Here is an 11,471-nt window from a genome sequence, read left to right on the forward strand (position 1 = left end):
CAAAGTATTATTCATAACACTCTATAAGTGCACTTTAAACTCAATTCCCCACAAGGCCGGCACCAATGCGGCCTTGTGTGGAAGTGAGTTTAAAGTGCACTTACAGAGTGTTACGAGGCGGTGTCTGGTGAAAACAGAAAGCAGACCTTGACTGTAGGCGCTGATAAGTGATGAATGCTGGCGTGCCTAGCGCAAAGTCGCCTGCCTACGCAAATGCCCGCTTCCTCTTCTTTATCCGGAACACAACTCGGGACCACCGAACGATTGTCCCGACCGGTGAACGAAAAAGCCGAAGTTGATCAGATTTATGGCATGGCGATGATTGTGGATTTTGGGTGAACATCCCCCTTCGTGGGTGTGTGACAAATATCAAGGCAGAAGAAGAGAAGGAAGGTAACGACGTGACACCATGATGACCGATGAAGCCTGGCCCTGGAAGCTTTTCTTGAACAGGCCGACAGGATTTGGCGACTGAGCCTCCGGCATGTATCAAACGGCACAGGATGTGCCATAATACAACATTTTGGGCGAGTTGGTTACATACATTCATTATTACAGCGCAAGGACGGCACAGAACAAGAGGAGGACACAACAGCGCTGACTGTCAAATAAATTTTATTCGAGACTAGTAGAGTTTTTATACCGCCTGGCAATCAGAAACGGAAAAAAAACGAAACAAAAACAGGAAAACATGCAAGAATAGCAACAGGAATGTTCAAGGGTACAAGGATGAAGGTTGGCCGACACGTATAAGATTTCACATTCTAGATATTTGACCTCTTTCTGGGACAATGCCACTGATGATGCGCTTATGCAATCGTCCTGCAATCTTATAATCATACAAGTTTCTATAATCGCTATTGTTAATGCTTCTCGGTGTTTCCCTATGACAATGCAGTGCAGTGCAGTCCCTATGACAAGACAGGCAATGCAATTATAGAAGCTGGTATGATTATAAAATTGCAGGACGAATGCATAAGCGCCCTATTAGTGGCATTGTCCCAGAAAGAGGTCAAATATCTAGAATTTGAAATCTGATACGTGTCGGCCAAATTTCGTTCTTGTACCCTTGCACATTCCTGTTGCTATTCATGCATGTGTAATGTTTTTTGTTTTCGTTTTTTTTTTCGTTTCTGATCGCCAGGCGGTATAAAAACCCTACTGGTCTTGAATAAAATTTAGTTGACAGTCAGCGCTGTTGTGTCCTCCTCTTCTTCTGTGCCGTCCTTGCGCTGTAATAATGAAGAGGATGTGCACCTAACTATGCGGACCACATCGTCACGAGAACTTATCAGAAACTGAAATGCCGCTGCCAGATTTCACTCATTGATCGCCTGCGTTGCAAATTCGGTACGCTATGCATAGGTGCATTTATTTATTTATTCATGCATATATTTATGTTGGGCTATAAATGTTTTGCATCAATATGCCATAGTTTCCCGCTCGTAGTTGCCACATAAAGGTCTTCGTTACAAACAAATACTATTTTTCCTTTCTCACACCTTAAGAGCGAATCCCGCTGAACTATCTATGACTCCTCATCAACTGTACTGTCTCAGAGAGCACATCCTCAAACTTGGTTCGTTTCGTGCAGAGGGAAAAAAGAGCATCGTAAAAATGGGGACCAAACTGCTGTCTTCATAGTTGAAAACCAGATGCTAATCTATTGCGCCACAGAGGCAACGTTTCGACTCGCTAAAGAATGTGTTCGCAAACATTTCTAGAAACTCCATTTTCCTTTGGTTGCACGTGTGATCACTCACACTCTGCTCGCGACGGTTTCTAATTTGGCTTACGTGACTGCGGCGGAACAAAAATTTTCATCTCACGGCATTCCGTAAACGTTTGCTTTTGACGATGCAGTCCACTCATAACGACAAATGAGCATCGATCTTAAAGGCTTCACATGAAACCCCAATTTTATTTCGCTAGCCACCGATGACTGCGAAGCATGTAAAACATCTGTATTATACTTAACCTCTCCCAAACCATCGTAGCCCAGAAATTTACACAACCTCTTTATTGCTCATAGGAAAATCGCTGTTTTAAGGGTAAAGCATTTGACCGTCTCTCTTCAATGTCGCGGTGTTGCGTTTTGAGTGTGCGTTTAACCTCCCTGTCGCCCAAACCACAACGTCAAGCATGCAGTGCAAAAGCTCCGTTCTAAGCGAGCCTGAATGTGACAGCGTGAAGCACCAGTGCCTCGAATCCCAAAGCGACACTTCTAGGCTGCGCGTTGATTGCTTTAGCTGACGTCTTCCCAGCTATCATCCAGGATTCTGGGTGTGAAGCTTCGTCTTGCACAGCATACAAATTTCCGCAGGATCAAGAATATTGGTCAGGCTCTCTACTTTATTTCAAATATTTCAATTTTCCGACACTATAGAGGTTCTGCGGGTATCGAGGAGTAAATGCTCTGCAATACTTTTACTTCGCATCTGTCTCAGTGCGAATCGTGGAAGAGCCTGCTGAGTGGACACTGCTTGACTACGCCTTCGAATGAGAAATCTCTAGGGCGACCTGGAACTCAGCAAGGTAACATGATCGACGACATGGAACTAAGCAAGGTAACATCGTCACCATCGTCGTATGGAACCCTTGAAAAATTTCGATGTCGTCTCGGAACTCGGCATCGCTGGTGATAAATGAAAAGCTTGGTGCCAAAGCGGCTAAATACCTAGGCGCTTCGAGTATTATTGTTAGCGAATTTATTTGAACAATACTAATGTTGGGTGTCTAAGTGCAGGGTACATATAAAACCTAGAGAAACGCATTGGTAAAGTTAAAAGGGGCAGACTAGCTTTGCTCGAACGCAAAGGCATATACAATGCATCAAGTATATTCTTGCTGGGTCGTTACCAGAAGCTGGCTATGGTACAGAGCTCTGATTGGGATTGACGTCCATGCCCTGGTATATATTGCGGAACGGGGACATTCATGCGCATGTACCCCTAGCGGATCAGATAACTCGGTAGAAGAGTTCGGTTTTCATACTATGGGTAATCCTGCTGCTTGAAATCGACACGAGGTAATATCCGCCTTAGAGTAGCGACTCACTCATCTATTTTTATTGCCTGCTATAGAGCAAGATAATTACTACAATTGTGCCCAATAAAAAGGCCCGGTACTTAGTGACGTGTCTGTGAGGGGTATTTTAAAATAAAGCGAAACGCTGAGGTGAAGATATATGCCAACAGTCACTGCGATCCACAATACTTGTAATCAGTGCGTATCTTCGGCTTCGCTTTTGACCGCTCGCATCGACCGGAGGGCTTGTTTTTTGGCTTACAGCTTCAGACTTCTGGCCCGCTCTCTGCCTACCACATCCGCGCACAACCCTCAGGGGAAGATGCCCCTTTTCCGCCGCCATGTCACGCATCGTTTTGGCCGATTGCAACCTCGTTGTTTATGGCAGCGCCAAAGTCTTCAGCACAAAGAGCAACAGCGTCGCTGAAATGGCATGCCACACACCAATCCTGTTCGCCGAGGGGATGTGCCTGAGGAATGGTGTCACGAAGTTGCCCATGTGACCGCAGGTACCGCAGAAGGAAACCCCGCTTCATGGACCACCATCTGATGCATCTCTGCCGGCAGGATGGACAAGGTTCTGAGGCATGCTTCGAATGTCAGCTTCCAAAGCCCCACGGTAGCCGCCATAACGGTGCTAGGAGTGTGCACCACGTGTGCAAGGGCCACTGCACCAACGACCACAGCCAATGCGACCATGCTTAAGGTGAGCATCTTGCGCCGACCTGCATGCGTGATAATGAGAACATGCAAGCAAATTCCGGCAAACTTGAGCAGGATAAGAACAGTGCTTGCCCCGTGGGCAGAGCTGACGAGATGGCCCACGGCGAGATCGCCGCAGAAAGCGAGCATGATGAAGTGGCACCCGAAGAGAACCAGGAACTGCTGGCGCAGAGCCTGGTTTCCGATCAGCACCGTCACGTTTTCGTCTGCGATGAACAAACGTGCCGAAGAGGCGTCAGAGTAAAGTGTAGAAAACAGTTTTAGTCCACTGAAAAGAACTATTGACGGTGCTTGGCAAGCGTTTCCGGCGATATCTTCGAAGTTGTATAAATTCTGTATAACTGCGGCTCTGACTCATTAAACATGAATTTAAAAATATATCCTTCGATAGATATGCCATGCATAATAACACTTGTATGGGGATCATTGATCTCCACATTTTACATACAACAAACCATCAGAAAGACTGGAGATTGCAACTTCTAAATATTTCTTTGAATGCTATTAAAGACTATAAGAGCAACGAATCTCAGATAAACCGGCAAACAAACTTTTGGCTGCAGATGGGCATATGCGCTCTGGCAAAGTTGTCATGCACAGAAATATTCTGTGATATCCAGTATTCTGTACTAAAATTATTTTGTTTTTGCGTGTGCACCAGTGGAATTTGTGAGCACACAAATGAATGGAGGATGTGACGCCCGTAATGAGATGCATACACAGAGAAAAGCACAGGAGAATTACTTTCGCTGCATTTGAAATATGGAAATCATTATGTAATTATAGAGAGGATGGATTAACTATCGAAGATTGGTGGGAATCAAACCTGTGAAATTCGGAGGTCGTGGCTTCAGTTCCCACTGGCGGCATGTGGCTGTGCTTTCATCTTGATGGGCCTAAAGCCTATCGAGCTAATTTAATGCAGATACAGGAATTGAAGATACTACGAACATTATGTAAGATTTTACCCTACTATGTCCACCACGCATGTTTCTACAAGTTTCCTAACGTGCGAACAATGGAATTATGGGTAACTGAAAGGTGAGAATGTTTACTGTTATGCCATATGCTATTACTTAGCATTCCTACGGTAAAATAGAAGTAATACTGGTATTCAGGCAAAAAGTAGTAATTCTTCATTAGGGACATAAAACGACTCCGCACTTTGTCTCCTGAAAGCACACTATTCAAAAGGTTCACAAATTTGGGAATATTGTACTTCTTTGTGATATACTTTTGATTTTGGGAGGGGACATTCAGGAAGCAAAGGAACGAATATTTCGAGCAGTTCTTTTCTGTGCGATACTTTATAGTGAAGAGCATACATACATTTGTTAGAAATCCTGGATAACACATAATATCCTTATTGACAGGCTTCTTCTTTGCGAGCATCTGTATGAAAAATTTGGAGTAGGACCATCTAGAAATCCCTAACCTTTAATTTGAAGAATGAACCATGTCACAAGCACGAATAAAACCAATCGTGTAGGAACACTCAATGTGTTGGGCATTTGTACAACTTTAGAGACGATGGCAATGCGTCATGCAAATGAAGAAAAGTGTTTTGGGTTCAGTGGTCTGCCACGGCCGCAGTCAATGCGGGCTAGGACTGCCTTTTTCGGATCTGATCTTGTTTCTCGTAACTTAGTTGTGTTGAGCAAAAGTAACCCGTTCCAACCTTTTTCAAATTAGAATAAACTACTCGTCAAAGCAAAGCGTCGGGTGTTCTTACTACTATAGTATAACACAACGGTAACATTCTTGAAAATCAGTACAATGAAATTTCTGTATTGTGCTGACGCTTCTTATAATCACACTGCTTCCAAATGATATTTTCAATAATGATATTTCACTCTGTTGTTTTTGTTTCCTCTGTACGTGGAGTCTCTCTCGAGGCGATCTTAGTTTGGAGTAACGCACCTCGAGGCGTACGACGAATCCTGGTGCGCCACCTCGCTTCCAGGATGACCCGCGTGTGCGGGGACCCACAAAATTTTGATCGAACGTTCATTTTTAGAGTGGTCAAATGCCTTCAAAATTCCAGGTGCTGGCTGATAAATTCTACCTTTCGAAAATTTCGTATCGCTGTTTGCGTGTCACTAAAATTATTTTGAAGTTCGTCGTGACAATCGCAAGAGCCACAGCCGCCTCCTGTGCCTCCTCTGAGGTTCATGCTTTATTTATTGTTCTTGATTTTTTAAGCGATAGGTATGATCGACTAGTGCCAGGGCGTAGGCTCTCTTGTCCCCGTATTCTGCCGCTTCGTGACATGCTGAGCACGTAACGAAGTTTTATTTTGTATCACCCGCGTCCTCCTGATGCTACTGGTTCTTCCGCCGAATGGTGAGCCAGTGGCTAATGCATTCGGCTACTGAACCGGAAAACCCGGATTAAAATTATTCCGGAGCTCTCCACTGCAGCACTTCTTTGACTTTCTTCTTCGACTCCCACTTCCATTCTTCCCTCAACAGCGCGCTTCAGGCGTCTACTGAGAATTGTGACAGATATAAGCGATTCTGTGTGCAATAACATAAAAAACCATTACCACCTGTCCGTACCCCTGACCTTAGAAAGAAAGTCATCTTGGATTGCTAAGGTGGCGCACAATCATGAACGCTGCTTAATTTTAATAATAATGTTACGGGGATCTATTTAGTGTAAGTTGCGCTCCAACGGACGGCACTCGGCGCAAAGTCTTCAGGGGTCGTGCAGCATCCACTCTGTCAGCATCGTCTTCTTCAAGCAAACTTCGTCGTCCACACGTTCCGCGGTCATCGTCGTCGTCTGTGAACAAACCATTTCTCGGTCACAAGTTTCTCGGTAACACTATCCCCCTCGTAAAAAGGCAACCTCCCCGGTGCGTATTAGGCGTGCGATGTAGAGGGGGAATAGTATGGCTGGGCCACAAGCACTATTTCGAAAGTGAGTGTAGCGGACGGTGACTTTGGGTGGAGGGGCGTAATCTCATATGTTACGTCAGTCACTGGGCGTAATACACGATAACGACCGGTGTAGTGGGGTGAACGTTTTTCGCACAACCCCACGCGGCGGGATGTGAGCCAGACCAATACCAGAAACACGGGAGGATAACGAACATCACGGTGGTAAGTGTTGTTACGGCGTTTTTGTGCTTCTTAGGAGACTGAGAGCTCGTGACGAGCAATCTGCGGGGCGGCATCGGCTCGGGCGATGGTATCGCGAACATAAGTTGCGACGGGGCCAGTGGTGGGAAGGAAAGTGTCGAAAGGCAGTAAGGGGTTTATCGCAAAAAAATATAGAATGGAGAGTACCCAGCAGTGTCATGGCGCGAAGAGTTATATGCGAATGTGACAAATGGCAGTTTAATGTCTCATCCGCGGTGACTGTCGGATACATACATGGCGAGCATATCGGTGAGTGTGCGGTTAAGACGTTCCGTAAGGCCGTTCGTCTGAGGGTGATACGCCGTGGTGAACCTGTGCCGAACGGAGTAAGAATGAAGTATTTCTTCAACAACTCGGGAACGGAAACAGCGGCCACGGTCAGTAAGTAGTTGACGGGGAGCCCCATGGTGAAGTATGACGTCGTGCAAAAGGAAGTCCGCAACGTTAGTGGCGCAGCTAGTTGGAATGGCGCGAGTGATCGCGTACCGCGTGGCATAATCAGTGGCCACATCGATCCATTTGTTTCCTGACGAGGACTCCGGGAAGAGGCCTAGGAGGCCAATGCCAACACGAGAAAATGGCTCAGTCGGGATAGCAATCGGCTGCAGGTATCCAGGAGGCAGAACAGCGGGTTTTTTCCGGCATTGACAGAGGTCGCAAGCGGCTCCATAACGTTAGACAGAGCGGTAGAGTCCAGGCCAGACGAACCGGTGGCGCTCGAGGTCGTATGTGCGTGAGAGACCAAGATGACCAGCTGTAGAGGCATCATGCATTTGTTCGAGACCTGCAGAGTGTAGGTGCTGGGGAACGCCCATCAAGTGCACAGTGCCATCAGGTCGCATGTTGCGGCGGTACAGTGTGTTTGCATGCAGGAAGAACAGGGCGAGGGAAGAGTCACGGCTGTCTGTGCGGCGGCGGTCGATGAGAGAACTGAGGGTTGGGTCCAAGCGCTGTTCATTGGCGATGTGGGAAAAGGCGGATATAGAGAAGACACAGAGGTCCAATTCATAGTCTTTAGGGGAAGAGGGATCGACGGGATAACGGGACAGACAGTCTGCATCGTGGTGGAGAAGACCGGATTTGTGTACAAAGGAAAAGGTAAAGCGCAGTGCCCAGCGTCCGAGGCGGTCAGCAGGATCCTTGATAGAAGACAGCTAACATAAGGTGTAATGTTCGGTAATAACAGTGAAGGATCGGCCAAACAAGTAGGGTCGGAATTTTCTAATATCCCACAGGAGAGCCAAGCACTCCCGTCCCGTAATAGAATAGTTCTGTTCTGTTGAAGACAGGAGACGACTGGCGTACGCGATCACGCAGTGTTGGCCGCGTTGTCGCTGTGCAAGAATTCCACCAATCCCGTGGCCACTGGCGTCGGTACGGAGTTGCGTCGCGGCAGACAGGTTGAAATGGGCCAACACAGGAGGAATGGTGAGAACAGCGATGAAGGTGCAGAATGCGTTAGCCTGCTGTGGTCTCCAAATGAAACGAACACCTTTCTTCAGAAGGTTGGTGACAGGGTGAGCAATGGCGGCAAAGTTTGGGACGAACCGGCGAAAATAAGAGCACAGTCCTATAAAACTGCGGATATCACGGTGTGATATCCGCAGCCATTATTCATCAACTGATTCACCATTATTCACTAAATGGCCAAGCACTTTAAGCTCACGGCAACCAAAACTGCCCTTCTTTGAGTTCAGTTGGCGTCCTGCAAGGCGGAAAAGTGCCAAGATGGAAGAAAGGCGACGGAGGTGGCTTTCAAATGAGGACGAGAAGACAATCACGTCATCAAGATAACATAGACAAGTCGTCCATTTGAAGCCGCGGACTAAGGAGTCCATCATCCTTTCAAATGTGGTAGGGGCGCTACGAAGTCCAAAAGACATAACCTTAAATTGGTAAAGTCCATCAGGTGTGACGAAAGCTGTCTTCTCATGGTCTTGTTCATCAACAGATATTTGGCAGTAGCCGCTACGAAGGTCGATGGAGGAGAAGTAGCGCACTCCGTGTAAACAATCCAAGGCATCTTCTATACGCGGAAGCGGGTAGTCATCCTTCTTTGTAATATTGTTCATATGAGAATAGTAGACGCAAAAGCGCCAACTGTTGTCCTTCTTCCTAACGAGCATGACAGATGCCCAGGGACTGTTCGAAGGTTCGATAATATTATTGGCCAACATCTTGTCGACCTCCTGCTGGATGACTTGGCGCTCAGAAAGGGACACACGATAAGGCCTCCTATGTACAGATCTTGCATGGCCGGTGTCAATGCGGTGAGTCACAACAAAAGAACAGGCGGCAAAGTTAAAAATGTCAGCGAAGGACAATAAAAGGTTGTGAAGGTCCTCTGTATATTAAGGCGGAGGCAATCATCGCGGAAATAGGGTCGGTAATTGTGGTTGGGAATACAAGTGCTTGAAGGACACTTGAAGAGGGGCCAGGTGTTAGCGCACTAATGGTGCAGTCTGAGAGGGGAGAAAATAGCAAGGGATATTCCCTCTGGGAGAACTTGGGGCAACAGACTGAAGTTCAGGACAGGACGGTAGTTGCTATTCTGGGTAACGTGGGCGATGAAGTGAGGTAGAACGACGTTGCTGTCGAGAAAGACCTCAGTGATGGGTCAAGCAGCATAATCACCATCAGGTACAGCCGGGAAAGGTGACAGAGATATGTAAACAGCAAAGTCTGGGGGCAGGCGAGCGAACTCAGTGGAGCGAAGGCGGGGTGTAGATTGAGAATGTTCGAAGCAGACAGATAGGTCCGAACGAAGAATGCTGCGGGAGCAGTCGATAAGGGCAGAGTGGGCCGTTAAAAAGTCTAGACCAAGTTTTAAGTTGCTGGGCCGTTGTGGAGGAGGGGAGCACTCCAGAACAGCCGGCTCGCTTCTTCTGTTTGTCTTTTCTTTCTGGTTAACTTTGTTGTCAGGCTTTTTTTTATGAGTACGCATCCGGGCGCCCGTTGAACTTGAAATACGCTAGGAAAGGTTATTTGACCGGGAGTTCGGGGCTGAGACCTTGGGAGGTTTTGGTCGGACCGTGAGACAGAATAGGCATCTCGGCGCCAGACGCGAGAATTATGACTCTCGGGGAAAACAACCTGCGCCGCATCTGCCGCTCGTACCACTTAAGGGGCCTGCAAACGTGCACGCTGCAGTGACCTTTGGCCTCTGCGACCGGAGGAGTGTGCTGGTTGCTGTTGCAGCCGCGTGGGAAACCCAGGGTCGTCTTACGGGTAGCACACGTTGTTTCAGTTTCAAAGACAGATCCGTACAAGTCAGGCGTGCCGGCGACGCGGAGACTGCGGAGAGCGAACCGCGTCGTCGTTTAACCTGTCAGCTAAGACCAATAACGGGCGAAGGTTTATGACTTCCCTGCTCAGCGCATTACCGATGGCGCGGCACCGACGCAACCGTAAGCTGTGAAAACAAAACACGAAAACGGACGGTCGCTCGAGAAGCGAGCGTGATGTTTACACACAAGCGGTCTCGTGTTTCTGGCTGCGCAAGCCGGGGATGCCGTTTCTAATGTGATGCCTTCGTAGAATTCGAGCGGAAAGGCGCGCACCGCGCCGTCGAGCTGTCAACTCTCGCGCGAACATAAATATCCCCGCGGCGCTCTCGCCCAGCCGGCCAAGACGCGGGAGAACAGGAGGGCACATCCGGTGCTTTCGGTTCTAAAGTGGACGGAAACATCGCCGCAGCACACGGCGCCCGTGTTTATGAGGTGGTAGCAATAAATTCTCTTATTTTTCCCGCTCTTCTTACGGCCAGCGGGGTCCGGACACTACCCTCGTATTTCTTGCTGCCCCGTGTGCCCTTGCACGTGTATGCATGGCTGGTGAAAGTGAAAGTGGCGTTCACGTGCCTTTGCTAATTTGTTTTGCCTCACCCCTGATTTTGAGAATCAGTGTGTCGTCTCCACAAGAGGAAAGGGCGAAGCCCTGTGTGCCCTCTCACGTGTATGCATTGCTGGTGAAAGTGAAAGTGGCGTTCACGTGTCTCCGCTAATTTGTTTGGTCCCGCCCCTGATTTTGAGAGTATCTGTGCGTCGTCTCCACAGGGGGAAAGGGCGAAGCCCTGTGTGCCCTCTCACGTGTATGCATTGCTGGTGAAAGTGAAAGGGTGTTCATGTGTCTTTGCTAATGTGTTTTGTCTCGCCCCTGATTTTGAGAGAGTATCTGTGCGTCGTCTCCACAGGGGGAAAGGGCGAACGAATGGTGGGAGGCACGCGGGGCTCGCGAAGGACCAATCTCGGAGGTGCCGATGTTGCATTGGCTATTTAAAATGTGGCTTTGTCATTCTGATTGGCTCGAGGAGGCTCTTTTCCTCCGATTGGCCACGAAGTCAGTAACCAGGATGTTGAAAATGTTATTTAAGACGGGTGTTTGGGGAGAAGAGGGACAACGGTGAAGACGGGTAGACAGACTGCCTGCCGACTTACGACTGGTGGCAGGAGGTCGCGAACTGTGTTCGCAAAAGGAAAATGTGTTTTTGACCCGTTCAATAAAGTGCCCGTAGCGCTCGAAAAGTTGTCGCGTCCGTTTTCTGCAACGTGTCCCCAGATCCACGGACCATCTGGAACA

Source organism: Amblyomma maculatum, chromosome 6 (assembly GCF_055883805.1).
Source record: "Amblyomma maculatum isolate TAMU_Amacu chromosome 6, ASM5588380v1, whole genome shotgun sequence".
Lineage (NCBI taxonomy): Eukaryota > Metazoa > Arthropoda > Arachnida > Ixodida > Ixodidae > Amblyomma > Amblyomma maculatum.